This window comes from Borostomias antarcticus (genome assembly GCF_949987555.1).
Source record: "Borostomias antarcticus genome assembly, chromosome: 3".
Taxonomy (NCBI): Eukaryota; Metazoa; Chordata; class Actinopteri; order Stomiiformes; family Stomiidae; genus Borostomias; species Borostomias antarcticus.
In genome coordinates this window covers 3,540,072-3,562,013 of record NC_140236.1, presented here as the reverse complement: position 1 = coordinate 3,562,013, position 21,942 = coordinate 3,540,072, and positions in this window count along the sequence as shown.

Genomic DNA, 21,942 nt, shown 5'->3' with positions numbered 1-21,942 from the left:
AGTCGGGAAGAAACAGCTTTTGTGTCAAGAGGTTTTAATCCTGATGGACTGCAGCTGCCTGCCAGAGGGGAGTGGTTCAATGAGTTTGTGTCTGGGGTGGGAGGGGTCGGCCATGATCTTTCTCGCCCGCTCCAGGGCTCTGGAGGCGTGCAGGACCCTCTCTGGGAGAGAGACACTCACTCTCTCAGTAGAGCGGAAGCTTCCAGATGGAGGGGCGCGCCGGGTGAAGTCCACAACCATCTCCGCTGCCTTGGGGGGGAACCGGGTGCTGATGGTCTGGGAGTCAGAGACGTGTGTTCCCAGCTTCGCATGCTGCTTCCTGTCAGACAGGAATTAGGTGATCCACCTGCAGGTGGAGTCAGGCACATGTAGTACCTGGCAGAGCTTGTTCTCCAGCCGGGCCGGGAAGATGGTGTTGGAGGCGGAGCTGAAGTCCACAAACAGGAACCTAGCGTAGGTTCCTGCAGAGTCCAGGTGCTGAAGGATGAAATGGAGGGCCGTGTTTACTGCATTTCCCAAGGCAAGGCAAGGCTAACTTTATTTATAAAGCACATTTAAAATGACAGCAGTCAACCAAAGTGCTGTACAGAGGTGGGCTCTAAGTAAAAACATCCCACGGCAAAAACAAGGAATTTCAACAGACAATACAAACATCATGGAATCAGAACCAGACTATCATGGAAGTCAGAACCAGGAGAAGGCTGAAGGCCATACTTGACCATGAGGACCGTCCGGTGTGTTCAGATGTCTGAGGAGCTCGTTTAGTGGCCGGCTGCTATTGCCAAAGTGCTCTACTGTGCGCTTTAGGAAACCCTTTGTGCCTATGGCCATAAGGCTACTTAACAGTACACATGGGCGGTATGTATAGGCCACTTGAGAGAGTGTTTTTAATTAAATTATTATTTAATAATTTAATTTTTATTTTCTATATTGCAGATTGTTGTTTTAGCGACTGTACATTGTGCTCTTAGCGATTGTGTTTTAGCATTTTCTTGATGCCCCAGAGGAATGTGACTTGGGAATGTAAATGTCTGTTGTGTGTGTGTGTGTGTGTGTGTGTGTGTGTATGTGTATGTGTGTGTGTGTTGCACTTCCTAAGTGTTTTTGTATTTTATGCGATGCTGACTATTTTAATTTTCTCCTCGGAGGATCAATAAAGTAATCAATCAATCAATCAAACATGAAACATAGACTCGGCTTGCGCTCAGACTGAGTTACTGTTAGCTCTGTAGGCAAACTACAGGGTGTCCAAGAGTGGGTCCGTGATGGTTTTGAGGTGGGACATCCTAAGGCACTCAAGTCTTCATTATCACAGAGGTCAGGGTGATGGGTCTGTAGTCATTAAGTCCAGTGATCCTTGTTTTTTGGGGGATGGGGACGATGCTTGAGGTCTTGAAGCAAGCTGGTACATGGCATGTCTCCAATGAGGAGTTGAAGAGCTCAATGAACACCAGACCCAGATAGCAAGCGGATCAGGGCCATATACAGGCCAGATCTGGCCCTTGTGGAGTTAGTTCCGGCCCATATATGGCCCAGAATTATTACACATCCGCTTGCTATCTGGGGAGTGTGCAGTTTGCGTACCAGGGCCAAATCAGCCTGGATGATGCTATCATTTACCTGCTTCACAGAACTTACTCACACCTGGAAAGGTCGGGAAGCACAGTGAGAGTCATTCTTTGACCTTTCCAGTGCATTTGACCTTTCCAGTGCATTTGACCTTTCCAGTGACCTTTCCAGTCCCTCCGGCTTGCAGATAAGCTCCCAGGCTGTCCGGTGGGGTGATGAACAACACTGGTGCCCCCCAAGGGACTGTACTGTGACCCTTCCTGTTCCTCTATACCAGCGATTCCCAACCTGATGGTATTGCAAGTGGGGTCCCAAATCATGGGCAAAATGTACAAAGAAAAACAAATAATTTGATGGTATTTTTTCTTTAAAAGCGTCCAAAATTGCATTATCAGTGTGATACTGCAATCACGTTTATTTTCCGCTTTACGTACAGTATGTGACGACCATAACCGTTTCTGTTACAGGCCAAAGTACACTGGCTTTCAAGGGGGGAGGTACTGATGTGACTTTTTGTACTGAGTGATGAGGTGAGGGTGTTTAATCTCGACCAAACACATCGTTTGAACACATCGCCTCAGTGATTTTGAGTGGTTGGCTAAATTGAGATACCTGGTCAATATTTTCAACCACTTAAATACATTCAACATCTCCAGGGAAAAGCAGAGCATGTTTTGTGTTCAGATTGAAATAGAAGTTACCATAAGAAAAATGGATGTGTGGGCCAGACGAGTTGAGCGGTTTGTGCTTTACAGAAAATTTTAAAACAGTTTAAATAGTAGATAAAAATACGAGAATAGAAAACACGACAAATCATATATGGTAAAATAGATTACAAAGTAAGGGAATAGAAACTAAGTAAAAAATTAAAAGTTAGTATGTAAAAAATAAAATGAATATAGCTAAAACTACACGATGAAAGCCTGATTAAAAAGCAGGACAATCTTGCGGATCTCTCCTGCGACGACACGTTGAAGTAACTGACAAACGTTTGTCTTCATGTTGCCTCTGAGGATCCTGATCTGTCCAACAGAGCTATGTGATTTCTGATGCCTTTCCCCGACGACATATCTCTGTGAGACTGGCTTTTCGGCGTTGGTGGCATTAAAGACAAAATACAGGAATAAACTGAATGTTGAGCCAGATCTTCGACTGAGACTGTCCTCCCTCAAGCCACACATCCACCATTTGGTGTCTGCCAAGCAGCATCAGCCTTATCATTAGGTGGGCCAACATTAATGTTCTCCTATTGTTGGTTTTATCACTTTTGTTTTTGTTGGTTTATCTTACATGCTACCTGCTTACTGCAAGTGAATACCATACAAAGCATGAACATAGTGAGGAGAAAATAAATCACACTATAGTATTTATTTCTTTAGTAGTGGAGTAGGGGGAAGAACTGAGGCACATGTGGGAAAGTGGGCCCACCAAATCTCAAACTATGCTCAGATATTATCGACTCAAAACTCTCCTTATTATGTCCAGTCAGCCAATAAACAAGGTTCGAGGAAGCCCATCATAATGCATCTTATCTCTCTGACCAGTAGGCGAGAGAGTGGTGGTCACACGCTGTGCAAACATGGGTGGTCGGGGAGGCGCCTGATTAAAATTGCATAAATGCTTTGGTGAGCCAGAATGTAACAGAGTAACCGTCATTGTGGTAATGTTCATCATGCTGTTTAATGTGCATTAGGGTTGTGGTTACTTATGCTGAATAAAACAAGGAGATGATTAAATTGAATGAAAAGCTCATTTGAAAACTAGAAATGGTACTCGGGGAGCACAGACCTCCGCCTCTGAATGCATTTCGTGGCTCTGTGCATGCCAAAATTTAATGGGTTCTAAATTGGCCCATGCTACAGCCCTCCGCCGAGTTTCATGAATAGCAGTCTGGTCGTTTTTGTGTAATCCTGGTCCAAATAATGAATGGTAAATGGACTGTACTTATATAGCACTTTTACACCTTAGCGGCACTCAAAGCGCTTTACAATGGCCTCTCATTCACACACACGTGGCGGTAGCTGCCATGCAAGGTGCCAGCCTGCTCATTGGGAGTAATTTGGGGTAAGGTGTCTTGCTTAAGGACACTTCGACATGTGGACAGTCGGAGCTGGGATTCCAACCACTGACCCTTCGATCATTGAACGACCCGCTCTACCAACTGAGCTACAGCCGCCCCTCGGGAGGTGAATGGCCGTCCGGGCCATGTTTGGGCAGCTTGTGATTCACTGGGGCACAGGTAAAAATGACTGGAGGTGAATGGGTGGCTGTATTTGGCTGGCTCTGTGGTGCCCCCCTCGGGGTCACAGCCAGCGGAGGGCAGAGCAGTGCACACCGAGCTCTCCCCCCGCACACCCCAGTCCAAACCCTGTGTCTCTCGCCCCCCCACACAGGGAGCTGGCTTCGTTATAAGTTTTGTTTTCATTTTGTGTAACCCAAGTCCAAAAAACTACTAGAGGTGAATGGGTGGCTTTATGTAATGCAATGCACACCGAGCTCTCCCCCTGCACACCCCAGTCCAAACCCTGTGTCTCTCGCCCCCCCCCACACAGGGGGCTGGCTTCGTTATAAGTTTTGTTTTCATTCGTGGATCCGGCCGGTGATTCGGATCTGCTCCAAAATGTAGTGGGTTCTAAGGGGTCCCATGATGCACCCCTTCACTGAGTTTCATAAAAATCGGTTTGGTAGTTTTTGCGTGATCATAGTCCAAAACACCTGACGCAACTGAAAACATTACCTCGCCCTGCGCTGTCTCTGGGGCGGAGGTAATGAGTAGAATGAAGAGCCAAACAACAGGACTGTATAAGAAACTTATATGAGATGGACGTTTTTAAATCAAACAAACTAGAATTTGAACATCAAAGGACTTGAGCTAATGTTTGAGTAAAAATAAAAATAAAACTTCTAAATTGAGTCCTCTTCTTGAAAGCTGTTCCAGAGGAAATTGGCATAGGTTCTAGACACCTGCCTGTGTGCACTTTATTTGCAGTCTTTAGAACACCTACACATCCTCAAAAGGTACTTGACTGCTCACAATTGATTACCCAACATTTGCACACAGGCCCTTATGATTTCATCAGCTGACAGGAGTGTCAGATCAATCTCGATCAATTAAAAGCTTGAGCAGACCAATTCATCTCAGTTTAATGAAGACATTCTGTACTGCCCCAAGAAGCTCTTCGAAAAATACTACTTGTCTGGTAACTTATCTCATTACCACATGGCTTCACCTCTGGTTTTAAATTTTCTTTTATTAGTTTTCCAAGCCCAAACGAGGCTCATTAGACAGCTTGCTCTGATTAGAGGAAATATATCTGAATGCTCCAGGGTTTACCACACTGCATACTGGGAAAAATTAAATGCCATCAATCAATCTGCTTTCTTGTTTAATATTCTGGACAGTGGAAAACAAAACCAGGGTGACTAATGAAATAGGGCTTTGTAATTTCATTGGCTATGCATACATGGGGACTTAGTCTCAAATTAGTGTTGGAAGTGAATCACTATGCACTGGAGGTATCAAAGCTACTGCAAAAATGTTTTGAACCCCTTTCTTGAGGTGTAATGGAGTCAAACATAATTTATTTAGTTGCATCACCACCTTGGATATAAATGGGAGTTCCTACTTTTTATCTAATTAGTTGGCTGAACACATCTTACCGTTTCCCGGTGTTTAGAATAGCACCCTCAAACAAAAATGTTCCAGGCAATTATAGGGAGGCACTTTAGCTCTGGCTCACTTTTACAGTAATTACCGCTTATTAGAAGAGGGATCTGCCATCCTCATTCAGAGCCAAGATGGTGAACCGTAGGGTATTTACTGTAGTAGTCCAAGAGGGCCATTGTTGTCTTTAAATATATGACATGTTCAATCACACTGGATCTGACAAAATTCCATTTCAGTTTTTAAACGTTTTATGACTCTGTTTTTAATCCAGACTCAAATGCAGTCATGGTTTCCTACAAGTGTCTGTACAATTAATCAAAGTAAAGCCATTGTAAGATGAATTAAAGTTATTAACAGTGAAAAGGAGATGTTTACAACTACAGTACTGTACTGTACACTTTAGTGATGAGGTAATTAGATAAAGCGCTAGACCAGAGTTCGATACCCACCAGTACCATAAGCATGTTTGATCCATTAGTATTCTAAATTTGGTCTCATGTACGTCACAAAACTGCCTTTGTCTGCAAGTTAATAGTTTAGGTTGAGGAACCTTCGCAGATCCTCAAATCTCTGAAAATGTGCCCTCAAATACACATATCACTGTCCTAACAATGGGTGTTCCACAAACTGTACACACATGTCAAATTACAAGCCAAATCAGTGGCTACTGGCTAAATAAGAACTTGAACATTGTTCAAAATAGGCCTTTTCCATGATAAACATAATAACAAAGGGAAATTAATAATTACCTTCCAATTAATAATTATTAATATTTATAATTAATAAAATAATTACATTATGATTAAAATAATTAATAACAATTAATAATACTATTGGATCTCAAAGGTCATTTAATAGCCACACGGCAATTACACATGCATGAGTGGTGACACGTGCATTTCAGCGGTTGCCGGTGGAATTAATCCTCTGCATTTCTCCCATCCAAGCTGTCCTTCTCCAGGGTCAGCCAGGAGCAGTGGGAGCCTCATCAGTGGTGCCCGGGTGGAACGCACTGAGCCACCGTGCCGGGGACCTTCCAGTCCCCAGCCGAATGCTGTACCTCCTAAGCTAGATAGATAGATAATCTTTATTTTTGTGTCACTCCTTAACAGACATTTCCATCACATTAGTACAAAAGTGCAATAATAAAAAGTTAAGGACCACTCACAATGAGTTGTGAGACACAATATAATTACAAATCAAAATAGAATAGAGCGTTCATTATAGTACTCAGACATACAACGATACAATTACAAGCTATGTGCTGCCCCAAGGTAATGACTGAATAAAAGAATGGAACTGAATGACTCAAACTCAAAAAAACAGATGAAGGGGAATGAAAATAGTTTTGTCATGAGAAAGCACCAGTGGCTTGATGTCTTAAAAGAGAGGCTTGAACAAAATCTTCAAACCCTTACGTAACCTCTAATGCACTGAAACTGTTCACTTACTAAAGGAGGACTTTGATGTAAATTGAGTGACTTTCATGGTCAATTTTGTCCCGGCTTACAGCTCGGTGCGTCAGCTCTTCCCCCAGCCGTTTGGGGAAAAGGAAATTATAGCTCTCTACTTGTTGAGTCTACTTGTTGTACGAGTTGATCTGCATTGAGGACCGGATGCCTTTCTGCCATCTATTTCTCTCTCACACACTCTCTAAGTCACACGTACACACATATCACGCACGCACGCACGCGCGCACGCACACACACACTATGGGGTGTGATTCGTGCCAGCGTAACAAAAGCTGAATCCCAATCTGAGTGCGCAAACCGCACTTGCGGCCCCTCGCACTTGTGGCCTGAGGCCTGAGCACTTAATTGACGTCAGCTGGAAGGGCCAGAGGGTGCAGGGCCGTGAATTAAATGGGACAGCACTCCCAGTTTCGCTCAATGCCCCTCCCACTTCGTTTTCATTGGCTGCCGCGTTCCTCCGACGCAGAGGCTGCTCTGACGCTCCCTTCAGCTCTGCAAATTGACCGATTTACGTCTGTTTTAATTTAATAATAATTAAAAAATTAGGTTGGGTGGGATATGTTTGCAGCATGTGGATTTCAAGATAAATGTTGTGTTATCTGCAAATGTCATCATTTATGTGTGATGCACTTGGATCATGACTCGGATGTACTCAAGCACTGTGTCACATGAGACGCGGTGGGCTGTGGGTATTTTCTGCTCCTAAGTCCGTGAAATTGCGGACTTTCGGTAAGTGCGGTTACAGTGCGCAAAATGGCGGCGTGGCGCACTTGTGGACCTAGCGATTCCGTTTTGGAACTACCCTGAGCCCTTGTGGACTTAGCGGGAACGCGCATGTAAGGCCACAAGGCCGCGAGTGCTCTGCACTTTCGCCTAAGTGCGCGATTTGGGATTCAGCTAAACACTCAGTGCTTTCGTCGCCTGCATTGCGTGTATAAAGGTACTTTGGCGAGCTGATTAATAGGCGTGCATATACGCACGCGTTACGAGTCGCTCGCATTCTCAGAGGGTGACGTGTAAAAGGTGCCGTGCCATTTTTGCGCACATGCATGTAACGTTTGCACGCTCGTGTTAAGTCAGCGGGCACTAGAAGCTGCGAGCGGGGCTCATTTGTCCATATTGAATAAAAATTAAGAATATTTATTTGCACTCAATCAAATTCCAGGACCCTCCTTGCATAACGTTTCCTAGATATGTGTCGTTTTATCTCCACTATCGCTACATTTTCAAATAGGTTGTGGCTGTTCGAACTGGTGCTGACGGTGCTGCAGCGCCCTCTATTGACAAGAAACACGTGTATCTGAACATTTGTTTTAAATTGCGAAGAAAGAGTCATTCAGATATTAGGCTTTATTAAAAACAAGTTGCTTAACATGTGCGAATTCCATTTATTGAGAATGCATTACCAATTGGCAAGGACGAGATTAGAACCAGCTATGATTTAAAGGCAACTGACCTTACACGTGCGGCCGCTAACACGTCTGCTGCGCAAGCAAGGCGCTGGCACGTTTGACACGTCGCTATGCAATTTCTGCACACATTACAAGCGAACGTACGTACGTTCATCTATGATTTTACCAAACTGTCATGTGTAGTGTTGGTGTCGCATATGTGAGGCGCATCTAACCTGTAGTGTTGCCGTCACGCACACGATGCGCAATTCGTGTAAACAACATGTGCACTGCGTCTGCGTGACAGGTACGTTACAGCTATGAGACGTCTGTCTCTCCATTGTTTGTCAATGGAAATTATACACGTGCGTTTAGACGTTTGATGTCATCGCGTCTTCTTAAGTAGGCGCAAGTCAAGCGTTTCAGTATGGTGTGCTGGCACTAATCACACCCCATACACACACACACACACACACACACACACACGCACACACACACACACACACACACACACACGCACAAACGATGATGACTTCTACTTCTTGAGGTGACTGTGAAGTCCAATGCGAGAGCCATATGGTCTATTGCAGTGAGGGCATATGAAGTCAGTATGAGTTGTCATTTTGGCTGCAGTAGGGGAGAACCGGGTCAAAAGTCGCGCGGGACCAAAGTCGCGTTGCCATTTTCTCCAGAATGACTGGACCTGCAATCACGTGGTTAAACATGCCTGCGCATATTACCGTGTACGAGCTCCGTTCAAATTTTGGGCGCGATCGCAGCATATTTGACGGAGAGAACGACGGAAAACCACTTTTGCCCCATATAAGTAAAATAATGGTCTCATAAGCATTTTTCGATTGTAAAATTGTGTTCACTTGTATTAGTTTGCAAACATATGCACTTTTCTTAGCACATCTGCTGGCTACATGATAGCATAGGTTTCAAGTTTCGTGCGATCAAGTCGTGCCTGCAAGCCAGGGAGAAATGACAGGAGACCGTGGCGGGGCAGAAGTCGCGTCCCGTAGAGGGACAGAAGTCGCGTTGTGATGGCTTAGAACCAGAGGGGTGCGCGAGTGACATTTGGGCAGAATGAACAGGTCAAATGAAAGCTGTCTTAATGATCTTTCTAATGCTATTGACCAACTTTGTATGCAGATTATCACTTACCTATAGCCTAAATATTGTGGAGAAGCAGACGCAACTTGATGTGATAAATTGACATTTCACTTCGAGCGAACGCACTGGCAACTGACTGGTAAGGGTCTCCGCGCGCACCTGGATAAGGGAGGTCAACTAGGGGTGGTCTTTTCCTGAAAGGATGATAGCTGCTAGGCTGTTAAATTCCTGGAAGAAAGACAGCTCATAGGCTGTTATATTCAAGTGGAAACGAGACAAGGAAATGACTAGTGCAGACTAACCATTCGTCTAATAAATTAATTTCCTGCCGATAGGCTATCCTATCGCCAAACATTGCTGTTAACCCCGCATTATTTCTATGGATTTTGAACCTATAACATTGATTACTTTGATACAAACATGATATTATGTCTAATAATACATTCGTTGAAAGTAAAGAGAATTACATGCCCAAAAAACAGAGATAGGACACATTTTGCAGCCGTGCGACGTTTGCCCCTCTCCTATGAGACTTCTGTCCCGCTCGGCAGGGACAAATGTCGCATTGCACTCGGTCCGTTCTCGCCCTATTTATGTTAAGCTCTTATATCCTAGCACGAAAATTACAGTTGATAATAGTGAAGGACATGTGCAAGTTGTGTGTCATAACATGTGGAATCTCTATCTCTATTAATTTCGGAGTAAATGGAATCAAACCAAAAAGTGCGACTTTTGACCCGGTTCTCCCCTAACCATCTTACTCCCCTGGCATTTCCTTTCCCTCAACTCACTCCTCTCCCCTTCAGAGCTGTGTAATCCAGCATGGCAAAGTTGCCTCCAGTAAGAGCATTCCGAGGCACAGCTTTCCAGCTGTGTGTTCTGTATTACACATCTCTTGAGTGCTGTTTTCAGCTGGTCCTTGTATCTTCGCTATTGACCTCCCGCAGATCGCTGGCCGTGATGTAATTTACTGTACCATACAGCAGTTGCCGTGGAAGCCTGTCCTGTGGCATTCTGACGGTGTGGCCAACCCATCACAGTTGGTGCTGAAGAAATGTGGCCTCCATGCTCTTGGTACCAGTTCTCTTCAGGACTTCCGTGTGCGGTACACGTTCACGCCAGGGATGCGTTCAAATTCAGCGAACATAGCGAACGTTTGCGAACGTTAGCGAACTATTTACCGTTAGCTTTGTGTTCGCCGCAAACGTTTGCTAACAGAAGCTAACAGTCTGGAGAGGTAGTTCGCCAGTAATGGAACGAGGATCACAATGGACCCAGGCTTACTGGAGATGTGCTCCCATGGGGATTGTTGCGTTTATGCGAACTATTTGGAACGTTCATTAAAAGCCGTTCAAATGTGACCGTTTGGAGAAAACATGTTTGCGGTGAACGTTCACCTCTGTTAGCTGAATTTGAACGCAGCCCAGGTTAGCCCAAGGATGCGCTGGAGACAGGGTCCAGGCTTCACAGCCATAGAGTAGTGTGGAGACACAGATGGCTTGATAGACTGCTACTTTGGTGTGTATGCTGAGGTCTTTCCTCACAAACACCCTCTTACGCAGCCTACCAAAGGAGGCTGAGGCAAACTTTATCCGGTTCTGAACATTAATGTCCTTCAATGCAGTTTTCGGAGAGGATACTCCCAAGATATTTGAAGTCTGGGACTACTGCTAAAGACTTGTTGTCGATGTTGAAGACAGGTGATGGTGGTGGAGTTGGGGGAGGTGAGTTCTCCTGGCAGAGTACCTCCGTCTTTGCAGTGTTCACAGTGAAACCTAGTCTGCTATAAGCCTTCACAGCAGCTGTTAATGTTGCTTGCAGAGCCTCTGATGTATGTGCCACAAAGGCACAGTCATCTGCATACTGTAACTCCACTATGTTTACACTTTTGACCTTAGTAGCAGCCTGGAGCCTCCTGATGTTAAATAGGTTCCCGTCCAACCTGTAATCCACCAACCCACCACTGCTTCCTTCAACCTCTTTGTGCAGTAGCCAGGTGACGCTCATGAGGAAGATGTTGAAGAGTACAGGTCCAAGTACACAGCCCTGCCTGACACCTGTGCTCACTTTGAAAGGTCTGGACATAGGGACATGTCCCGACCGTCCATACGCAAACCTACGCCCTTGCTTCCTTTACCCCGGGGGATCGGCTAGCGGCGGGAACTAAGGGAGGGGGGTCACACGCATTCCCTACATGCAACGTCTCTCTAGCATGCTGCACTAGACGCATCACTACACCCTGCGAGCCAGGCTCGCTAGCACACACACACACACACACACACACACACACACACACACACACACACACACACACACACACACACACACACACACACACACAGAGGGTTCAAGTTCAAGTTCAAAACAGGCTGCATTATCCACCCACTTTTTGGGAAGCCTTGTGATGTTGGAGCCTTGGCTCGTTCTCCCCGGGTTCTCGCGCCAAATCGCTGTGGCTGCTGGGAAACCCGAGGAGAGGGGTGAGGATGAAGTGAATGACAAATGCAAAGGAACATCAGTGCACATTTCCCTTAAAGCCAGCACATTCACATTCCTTGGTACGGGCCATGAAAAGTTGTTTCGAAGATTTCTCTACTCCAGTATTTTTCAGGCCAGCTCATATAATGGATGACCACACAAAAGTGCGGTTTGTGTTCTGAGAGAAATATACTGCACCTGAAACAACAGTATGACATTGTGCATTACCGTGATACAGCAGTATGAAAAATGGACCATGACTTTTACATTACGTAGCATAACATAAAGAATGTATCTAACCCTAACCCTGTATCATTGAACCAACAGTGCAATGTGTTTGAGTGTCTGAACAACTCTTACAAGATTAGTATTAATTCCCATACAGCTGAACATTAAGCTGTGTGTTGTCTGCTACGATTAACAACTAGTGCAGCAACACTGTTTGTTTCCTCTGTCCATCGTCAATAATAACAGCCTCATATACTGTAAACATATCCATATAAACATGCAAGAGGAGAGACTGTTTGAGTGTTTCACTACTCTACATCTAATCCAGATGGATTTTTTCTTTTTCTTCTAGATGTAAGCCTCACAGACCATAAAATCACAGACCTCATTGCTAGGCAACTAGTCTTTGCACAGAGAGGGGGAGAGAAAGAAAAGAAGCGAGAGAGAGAGAGAGAGAGAGAGAGAGAGAGAGAGAGTGGGAGCGGGAGAGAGATAGATGGACACAGAGAGAAAGGGAGAAAGAGAGGGAGAGAGGGAGGAAGAGATGGAGACAGAAAAGGAGAGAGAGGTGGGAGAGGGGGGGAGGGAGAGAGAGACAGAGAGAAAGACAGAGAGAGAGAGAGCGAGAGAGAAAGAGAGAGAGGGGGGGGGTGTATGTTTTGTTTTCTGTTTTCTGTCAGAGATGGAGCTGGTGGGAGTACAACCAAAACAGAACAGGAGGTACAGTACACACATGAAAATAACTAAATAATACCACAAATTGCATAAGTCTTGCACCACCTCACTGTATGATAACAGATTCCATCAGAGACATACTGCTTACGACATGTTCACGTTAGTCTTCTCTCTATACTGACACTCCCCCATAGAGAGATCCCCCACAGAATAGCTCATACTCTGATGTACAGTACAGATTACTGTACTGTACATTTACTGGGCAGAGCGGAGGGGGGAGACGCATCTCCCGAGAGAAAGGAAATGATGAGGTAATCATTCACCCTGATCTGAATTAATAAGACCTCATTAGGTAGTCGGAGACATTGCAGCACAGAGAGAATCACAGGCTCGGTACTGATCGTCCCAACTGCTCACAGGATCGTGCAGGAGCTCGCTGAGCAACGCATCCATAGATCGCTCCGCGTATCATGTCTCATTTTCCCTCGTGCATTTGACTGATCTGAGATGCATGGGGATTGAGCTGTGATTGTGTAACGGCTCCAGTAACAACGCTGGATGAAAGTAGCATGGTATAGCTACTGTATAACATAGAGTAGTGATTTAGTCATTGCCTATAATCATATAATCATTCAAAAAAACAACGTTTAACCGCATTATAAAAACAGAGCAGAAAAAGTGTTACAGTATGTGTACTCCAACCTCTGAATTTGAGCTGGCAGGAAATACAGAAGCAGTATTTTGTCTCAGTTGACTGAATAAGTCCCACTGAACTAGTCCAGATAAGACTAGATAAAAGTCAACCAGTCAAGCTCGTAAGTGTATTTTGCACTTTTTAGCTGGCGTTCAAATTGCTTATCTGAGTTTCCTGCAGAGGCAAATACAGAACTATAGAATGTTTTAGCTCGAGTGGGAAGGGAACCCCTCTGGGTCTAGATGTGTACTTTGACTTCTCCCTCTCAGCTGTTAGCAGCATGATGCTCCCCTCCTGCGCTTTTCAACCCAGTAACATGGTGATACCAAACAATCAGTAGATGACTGAAACATGTTACATGGGGATGTGTTGTCTCTCCCTGTCTGTTATTGAAGTTCGATCTAGCGGCAGATCTCCAAGGAGAAGGAGGGAGAATTGTTTCATGGAGTGGAAGTCTATTGGTTTGGGTTTTTATTCCCAGTGTGCACCTACCCAAGCGGACTGAAGGGCACTCTGGTTCAGAAAGCGCCACATCACTCCTCACGCTAAGTGGATGTGACAGGTAGCCGTGAAAAGAAAGTGCAACAGGGACATAGCAGTGAAATTACCAACATGGAAACCCCTGTGTCGCTGATGATTTTTTATTCATTGAACATGGGATCCCTGTTGGAGCACATCCAACCAGAACGGTGGAAACAGGTACAATTTACTATGTCTTGTTATTTCCACTCACCTCAACCTTCACAATGTAATTACAAGACATTGGGAGATAAATTATGCTATTAAAGTTCAAATGGAAAGGAGACATGGTCAAGCGTTTATCATTTATCTTTGAAGGCGTTCATATTTGACGAGGGAGCAACAGATTTCAGTATCGGTCTCAAAGGACACAGAGTATTGCTAGGGGTTAGTTATTGCAATGTTTTAGTCATTAACCCACTAATCCTGTTACAGGGATATTGCCCCAAATTAAGAGAATAATGAAATGAGAGCAGAACAGTGTGCAAAAACCTAAGGGAACTTTTCAACATAATAACACCCAAAACCTCTTAACTCTGTTTTGGTGTGTGTCATCCAGACAGGGGGAGGCTGTGAACTACTGTATGAATCAATCAATCAATCAATCAATCAATCAATCAATCAATCAATCAATCAATCAATCAATCAATCAATCAAAGCTTTATTTGTATAGCGCATTTCATACACAGAGCTAACACAATGCGCTTTACAGAGAACAAGGGAGGTGGGCATACGACCCACCCCTACATATTCCAGAGGGAAGCAAAAAAACAGCATCACCCAGGGGCCAGAAAAGTGAGCTGTAAAAATTCTTCCCTGACCCCTCTCAACGAAATGATCGAGCAAGCTCCTCCTCCACGTTTGTCCAACGGCTAAGAACATTTATATGATATATAATATTTATTTATATACTGTACAATGCTGGATGAATCCAAAGATTGGAAAAAATGACAAGAGCTCCATGGCCATCAGGGGCACATGGCCAACAGTAATGGTTCATGGAAAACCTCTTGTGGTTCTTTACTCTGAACATCTATCATTGTGGAAAACATAAAGAAAACCCCACAGGAGAGATCATCTACAGGACAGATCCATGAAAAAAAAAGCATCTAAAGAATACTCTGATGTCTACAGTAGCTCACCATACACCATGAAGACAACAGAGGCATTATTGAACAGTATGCAGATCAAACAACAACTACAACAACGACAACAAAATGTGTGTGTGTACCTGTATTATGAAAGCACTCAAAACTATCACGTTTAACAACCATGACAAGTCGTTTTGGGGTACACATGATCCTATCGCGAGCCTTGTCAATATTTAAAGGTCACATTGAGACTGCACGTGACTGTGCATATAATTTCTCATACATCCATCTGTCCCGCCTCCCCTAGCTTGTCTGAGAAATATCTCCTAGTCTTTAAGTACATTCACTTTCACTCAATGCTGCCTTTTTAGACGAGTGACCTCAATGGCATAAAAACCCCTTGCGGGTTAATACACGGTTTCACTCCTGTAGTTCTCCTCTCCCGGACGCCGGTGGGCCGCGAGCTCTCGCGTCTTCTACACTTTCCCTTAATGGTTTTACATACCTCATTCCCTGAAACAGTCACTTTGATTTACCTGGGCTGCTCAGGCTGCTGCTAGGGCATTTACATTCAGCTGGAAGTGTCCCATGTACAACAGTCATAAATAATCCGGAGGGTGTGTTGAACAGATAAATGGCTTTTTGCTTGAGTGCCATCCCTCCTCTGAGGACCGTGTGACTGGAGCCCGGAGAGACACGTGATCGTGTCCTCCCATTCCATCAAGGTGTAGTCTCACATTGCCTAGTTGCTCAGTCATTCTGCTCTGCTCTCCTTAATAACAGCTCACAGGAGTCATGAGTAATTTGAAGTTTAGAGCCGCATGGCTGCGAGGGGTCTGTTCTGTGTTATAACACCTCAGAGAGAGGGGTCTGTTCTGTGTTATAACACCTCCGAGCGAGGGGTCTGTTCTGTGTTATAACACCTCCGAGCGAGGGGTCTGTTCTGTGTTATAACACCTCCGAGCGAGGGGTCTGTTCTGTGTTATAACACCTCAGAGAGAGGGGTCTGTTCTGTGTTATAACACCTCCGAGCGAGGGGTCTGTTCTGTGTTATAACACCTCCGAGCGAGGGGTCTGTTCTGTGTTATAACACCTCAGAGAGAGGGGTCTGTTCTGTGTTATAACACCTCCGAGCGAGGGGTCTGTTCTGTGTTATAACACCTCCGAGCGAGGGGTCTGTTCTGTATTATAACACCTCCGAGCTTCATCTTCTTCATCTTCATCATAATGACTCAATATTTGCATTCATAAGCGAGTATGCGTCATGCCTACCATACACTAGAAGACTTTGAAAATACTTAATAAGAATAAAAAGTCTTACACCCTCTCACATCTAAAGACAAGTAGAATTTTTTGTCTCAGACTATAAGTATTTGCAAAGACTGGGATCTTGCAGGGTCACTATTTGCAAGACTACATTTCGAGGACCGCAGCAATTTCTTTCCACCCTTTTCCATTCTCCACTCCATCATGGTACAAATATCTGCCCGGTTTGCTGTTTAGTGCTGGAGAGAGCGCACCTGGTTGTTGACATTGTTCACTGGTCATTAAACTTTACTATTTGCATGAGCCAAGACCAACTTAGGATAATGTCAAATATTTGGGATTTTATCGGAACTTTAAGATGAAAAAAAGAGCTCGGACTGATGCCTTACACCAAACGATCGAGCTGATGGGAGTTCGCTCCGACTAGCAAAACTCCCATGATTTTATTCCGACATTTCTCTAAAACAGTGAAATTGGTTGAAAAGTCAGTTGGTGTAACTTATGGAGCAACTCAGGTTTTGAGGCCTCAGACAAGGTCTCTTGTGGTGTCAGTCAGAGAGGTTTTATATCCTCATACACCTCATACATCATACATCTGACAATTGTGTGATACTGTACTGATACTGTCCAACCGAAGGGAGTACTGTATGTCTTCTAAGCAACATATTTTGATTCTGGCACGTTATACAGCAGGACGAATTTTTGAAATATGAGCAATGTGGCAGGTTGGTAGCGAGGGAAGGTGTATGTAGTGTGCAACCCTTCCCCAGGTAGACATCACCCAAGCAGTGTGTTTTTGGTCATAGAAACCTAATCTTAACTACTCTTAATGCACTGTGCATGTCATCCATACTGTATGTTCCTGGTTCAAGGCAAGCATTTCCCAGTCAAACAACTAAAAAACCCAGTCTCCGACTACATTTACATTGGTACGGTTTCATTGGTAATTGCAAATCATTTGCCGTGATTGCGCCTAGCGTTTAGACTATTCTAGTGAAACCGGCATCCCAAACTGGATTGTTTGGAGTACGGCGCCAGGGATGTTTTTAGTTTTGAAATCTGGGATTGCGGTGTAATGTATACGAGCACAACCAGGGGTGTTTGAAACTGATGACACAGACAGCATCAATGCGTGACCTTTCTGGAAGAAAACAAAGAAAACTAACAACTTTGGCCTTGTGACTACCAGTGGTTAATTCAACATGGATAACGAATTATGTGTTACTGACCTTGTTGTAAACCTTGTTGTCTTTCTAACAGCTGTTCTGCGGTTAAATTCTGAATTGTATAATGCTATTACTGCCTGTGCAGATAAATACAGTAGTCAGTAGTCTGCTTCCTGTTTACACAGGCACATGCATGCTCAGTGTACACGAATGGCCGTGTGAGATGCGAGTCAGTGTATTCAGAGACTAGTTCTGATAGAGAGATCAGTTTCGCATTTGTACGTAATACAAATGCGCCCTATACGTAATTACAAGAACCTTGAACTGGATCCTCAAATTAACTGGAAGCCATTGCAAGGAGGCCAGGACAGGAGTAATATGAGAAGTTGTGCTGGACCTAGTCAACAGTCTGGCAGAGGCATTCTGGACCAGCTGAAGGCGGGCTGAGGATGCTTTGCTGAGGCAAGTAAAAAGAGAATTGCAATAATCCAGGTGTGATGAGACAAAGGCATGGATAATCATTTCTAACTCAGAGTGAGATGCAATTGGTCTGAGTTTTGCAATGTTTCTTAAGTGGGAAAAAAAGCATGTATGGGTCAGGGGCTTGATGTGCTTGTCAAGGTGCACAGCCTGATCAAACATGACACGGGGATTCCTCAGGTTCGAGGGGACCTTTACAGCCGAGGGACCCAATACAGCTGGCCACCTTAGGAGCAATGCTGTCAGCAGCAACAATGAGAACTTCAGTTTCGTCAGCATTTAATTGAAGAAAGTTACTGGCATCCTGTCCTTAATAGCAGAAAACAATCATGCAATACATTAAAATGATCAGTCATGTCAGGTTTAAAAGAAAAGTACAATTTAATATTTTCTCCGTAGCAATGGTATGAAATGCCTTCAAATTTGCTGATAATGAGACCAAGAAAAAGCATGTAAGACCGAACAGAATCGGACCTAAAACTGATCCCTGGGGCACCCCACAGGATAGGGGAGTGGACTCAGACATGAGACCCAACAGCCACAGAGAAACCAGGCGAGGGCTTCCTGAGACGCCCACCCACTCTCTAAGCCTGTCTAGCAAGATGTGGTGATCCACAGTATTGAATGCTGCACTGAGATCAAGCAGCCCCAGGATAGAGCATCTGCCAGTGTCAGAGGACATCATTTGAGACTCTAAGAAGAGTTGTCTCTGTAGAATCTTTCTGACGAAAACAGGACTGGAATTTGTACAATATATTGTGGTTATTCAAGGCAAAAGTGAGCTGTTTAGCAACAACTTTTTGGAAAATCTTTGAAATAAAGGGCAGCTTAGAAGTAGGCCGATAGTTGCTACTGTAGGTAGAGAGGGGTCCAGGTTAGGCTTTTTAAGGAGAGGCTGAACAACAGCCTGTTTGAAATAGGAGGGAACACATCCAGAAACTAGCGAACTATTGATCATAGAAAGCATACAGGGGCCGATGGAGCTAATTCCATCTTTCAGCAGAAGCGTTGGTAAGATGTCTAAAGGGCTGGAGGAGGTTTTCATGCTGCTCACTAGCTCATTTATATCTTCCAGGGAGATGGGTGAGAAACAGCCCAGAATTGACTGCCGGTTAGGGCAGGCCAGGAGTGGGGAGGTGGAAGGGATTATACCTGTAGCGTACTACAGTAGATCTAGCACTCGCAACCTTGTCCACAAAAAACAAGAGGAAATTATTATTTTTTATCATTAATTATTAATTATCATTATCAGAGAACATGGGTACAGCAGGCGATATGGACTGACAATATTCTTTATGTTGTCAAAACAGACTTTGGGATTTCGCCTACTTGAGGAGATAAGATTTGCGAAATAGGAAACCCTCGCCACCTTGACCATATTGTTGAATTTGGTTATAAGTTCTTCTTTAAAATACATTCGATGGACCTGGAGATTTGTGGACTTCCACAGGCGCTCCACTCTCCGACAGTTGAATCTAAATATAGCCTGTTACCTACTGTATCTCTACAACAGTTGCTTCTCCTGCACACTCAAAACATGCTTCCAAACGTGTCTTTCAATTCTTGATGTTAATTGGGATGGAACTAACTTTGTTGTTAATTTAATGTGCGTGTGTGTGTGTGAGGGGAAAAAAACCTTGTGATGATGCCAGGTGCGTTGATGGAGAAACCATGTTCCTTTTCAGAATGTGTTTATTAATATGTAAAGCCCATGTGAATGCACAAACCGTCACTTGTCACTCGGGAGGAACAAGAACACTTCGTTAGAGAGGCTTCCGCCTTGCATATGCAGGAAGGCTTTACCAGTGTTGTTTGGGTTTTAGCTGGAGGGTGTCTGTTATTGCCGCCCGGCACTGCTGGTATTTATTCCCCTGCTTTCACTTCATCCTCCCTCTGATTGAACACAGAGCCCAGATGGAGCTCAAACAGACAGGTCTCCCAAGTATCCTGATGTTCTCGGGTCCCAGTCCACCGGGAAACAGAGACACTCAGGTAGGCTAACTTAGGAAGACGAGATCCAAGAAAGCCATATTTTAGATAAAGTAATACTTAAATTCAGAACACACATTTAACTTTACCGTGAGATATTTCAAAACGCAACGCACACACCATTAAAGACTATAAAGTGTTTGAAATTTTTATTTTTCATAGATTTTTTGGGTGATTTTGAGAAGTACGCATCGGATCAACACATGGACAGCAATCACAATGGCGTCCCACACTAACGTACGTGGACATGCTTAAAAAAGATGCAGGAGCAGAAAGTACAGGCGAGTTAGCCAGATGTATATGGGGGGGGGGGGGTTCAGGATGACTGGAAGTGCCAATGGTGGAAGTGCCAATGGACGGCTCATCTGAGGACAACCTAGAGAGAGCATGTGAGATCTGCAACGCTGACGTCAGCAAAACCTCAAGGGGAGGTGAAGAAGGGAGTGACTTCTTTATAATGTCATACAAAATCATGGCTGAATGGTTCTCTTCAATGGACAAAGTTTTACTCTTACAAATGCATTCAAAATGACCCTTCGGGTAGTAATTGGATGAGAAACATCCCATGAGAAACGGAGAACTAATTTCACATCACAAGAGTGCCTGTAGACACAGTCCATCTGGATGCTTTCACCTCCATGTCACCCGTACCTAAGTGTAGAACATTGATTTGCTTTAAAGCGATCGCATAATCTGTCATATTTTTCTTTCCTCTTGACCAGACTGCAACATGTGTAAGAGATTCTCTTTTCAGGCTCAGTGAACATATTCAGTGACATTTCAAAGAAGTTCTCTCTTCTCTGTCTGTGGGAAGACAGACAGAGTGAGTTTATTTAGATTTACAACTAAATCAATGTTGGGAGAAAGGGTCGATTTGGGGACAATTTAGTTTAGTGGGAGTGGGTTGGCCAAAATGGAAGACAGTATTCCATGACCAGTCTACAACATTAGTCCAGGGGAGAAACTACACATATGGAAACATCTTATATGTTTGCTGTGAGATGGTAAACTTTCCTAACTAACTTTACTGTTAACCTTATCTTTACAATGCAAATAAACTGCAGCTCATTGCTAAATCAAGAAATGCATCCCTCCACTGAGGTTAACATTATTTCTTAAATTGTTTATGAGGACAGGCAAGAAAACAAAAGACATTGCCAGAGACCAGGATTATGATAACTGAAGTGAGATGAACACAGTACATTACAATTTTAAGTTGACAATATTTGAAGGGTCTCTACCAGATGATTCAATAAAACTGACCAGAGCAGCCTCACAAAAATGGGTTAGGTATTAATAGGAGAGTTTAATATACTAGAGGCAATATATTGAAACACAATTATATCTGTCATGCTAAGCATTGTAATATGCAGTAATAAGGATATATGAACGAGGCTATGTTACATAACACTTTTATGAACTGTTTCAAGGGCACAAGAAAACGTTGAGAGAGAAAGTGTGATGTTTGATTGTGGGGAGTGAGGCTTATCAAGTGGACTTCAAAGGGAATCAAAGATGATCAAAATCACAAATTTCACATAAATTAATCATCTTTCACCTGAAGCGTTTGAGCTAAAATAATATATAAAAATTAACCAGAGATGTAATTTATTGTCATAGGGCCCATGGGAAGAATTAATCGCCTATTGCAATTATCTGTGTCTATCAGCTACTGTACAGGAGAGTCAGTGGAAGCAGTGAAGTGAATTATGCCAAACTTCTATCGTTCTCATTTTGAGTTTGTTACCCAATTGTCAATTGCTTCAGAATGCCAATTAACAAACCAATCACAAAGCTTAAGTCATTTTTTATAATAGTTATTTTTTATACATTTATTTCAGATTTTATCATTTTTTCACCCAATTTGGTCGCCAATTACACCCGACCGAGGAGCAGATGTACTAATGTTTGCGAGCGCAGCGTGAACAGCGTCTTGGGCAGTCCACAGAAAGCGCGCACGGTGCGTCTTCAGTTTGCGTCGGATGTACAAAGCCTGCGCCTCAATGTGCAATCAGCGCACGTCACCGCCCTCAAACCGTATGTGTGCGGGGAAAATTAGGGACTAGCAGTATTCAGTCTTGCTTTGTCCAATTAGGCAACCTCTGTGTAACTGACTGCTTTATTTAAATTATGAGCATTGA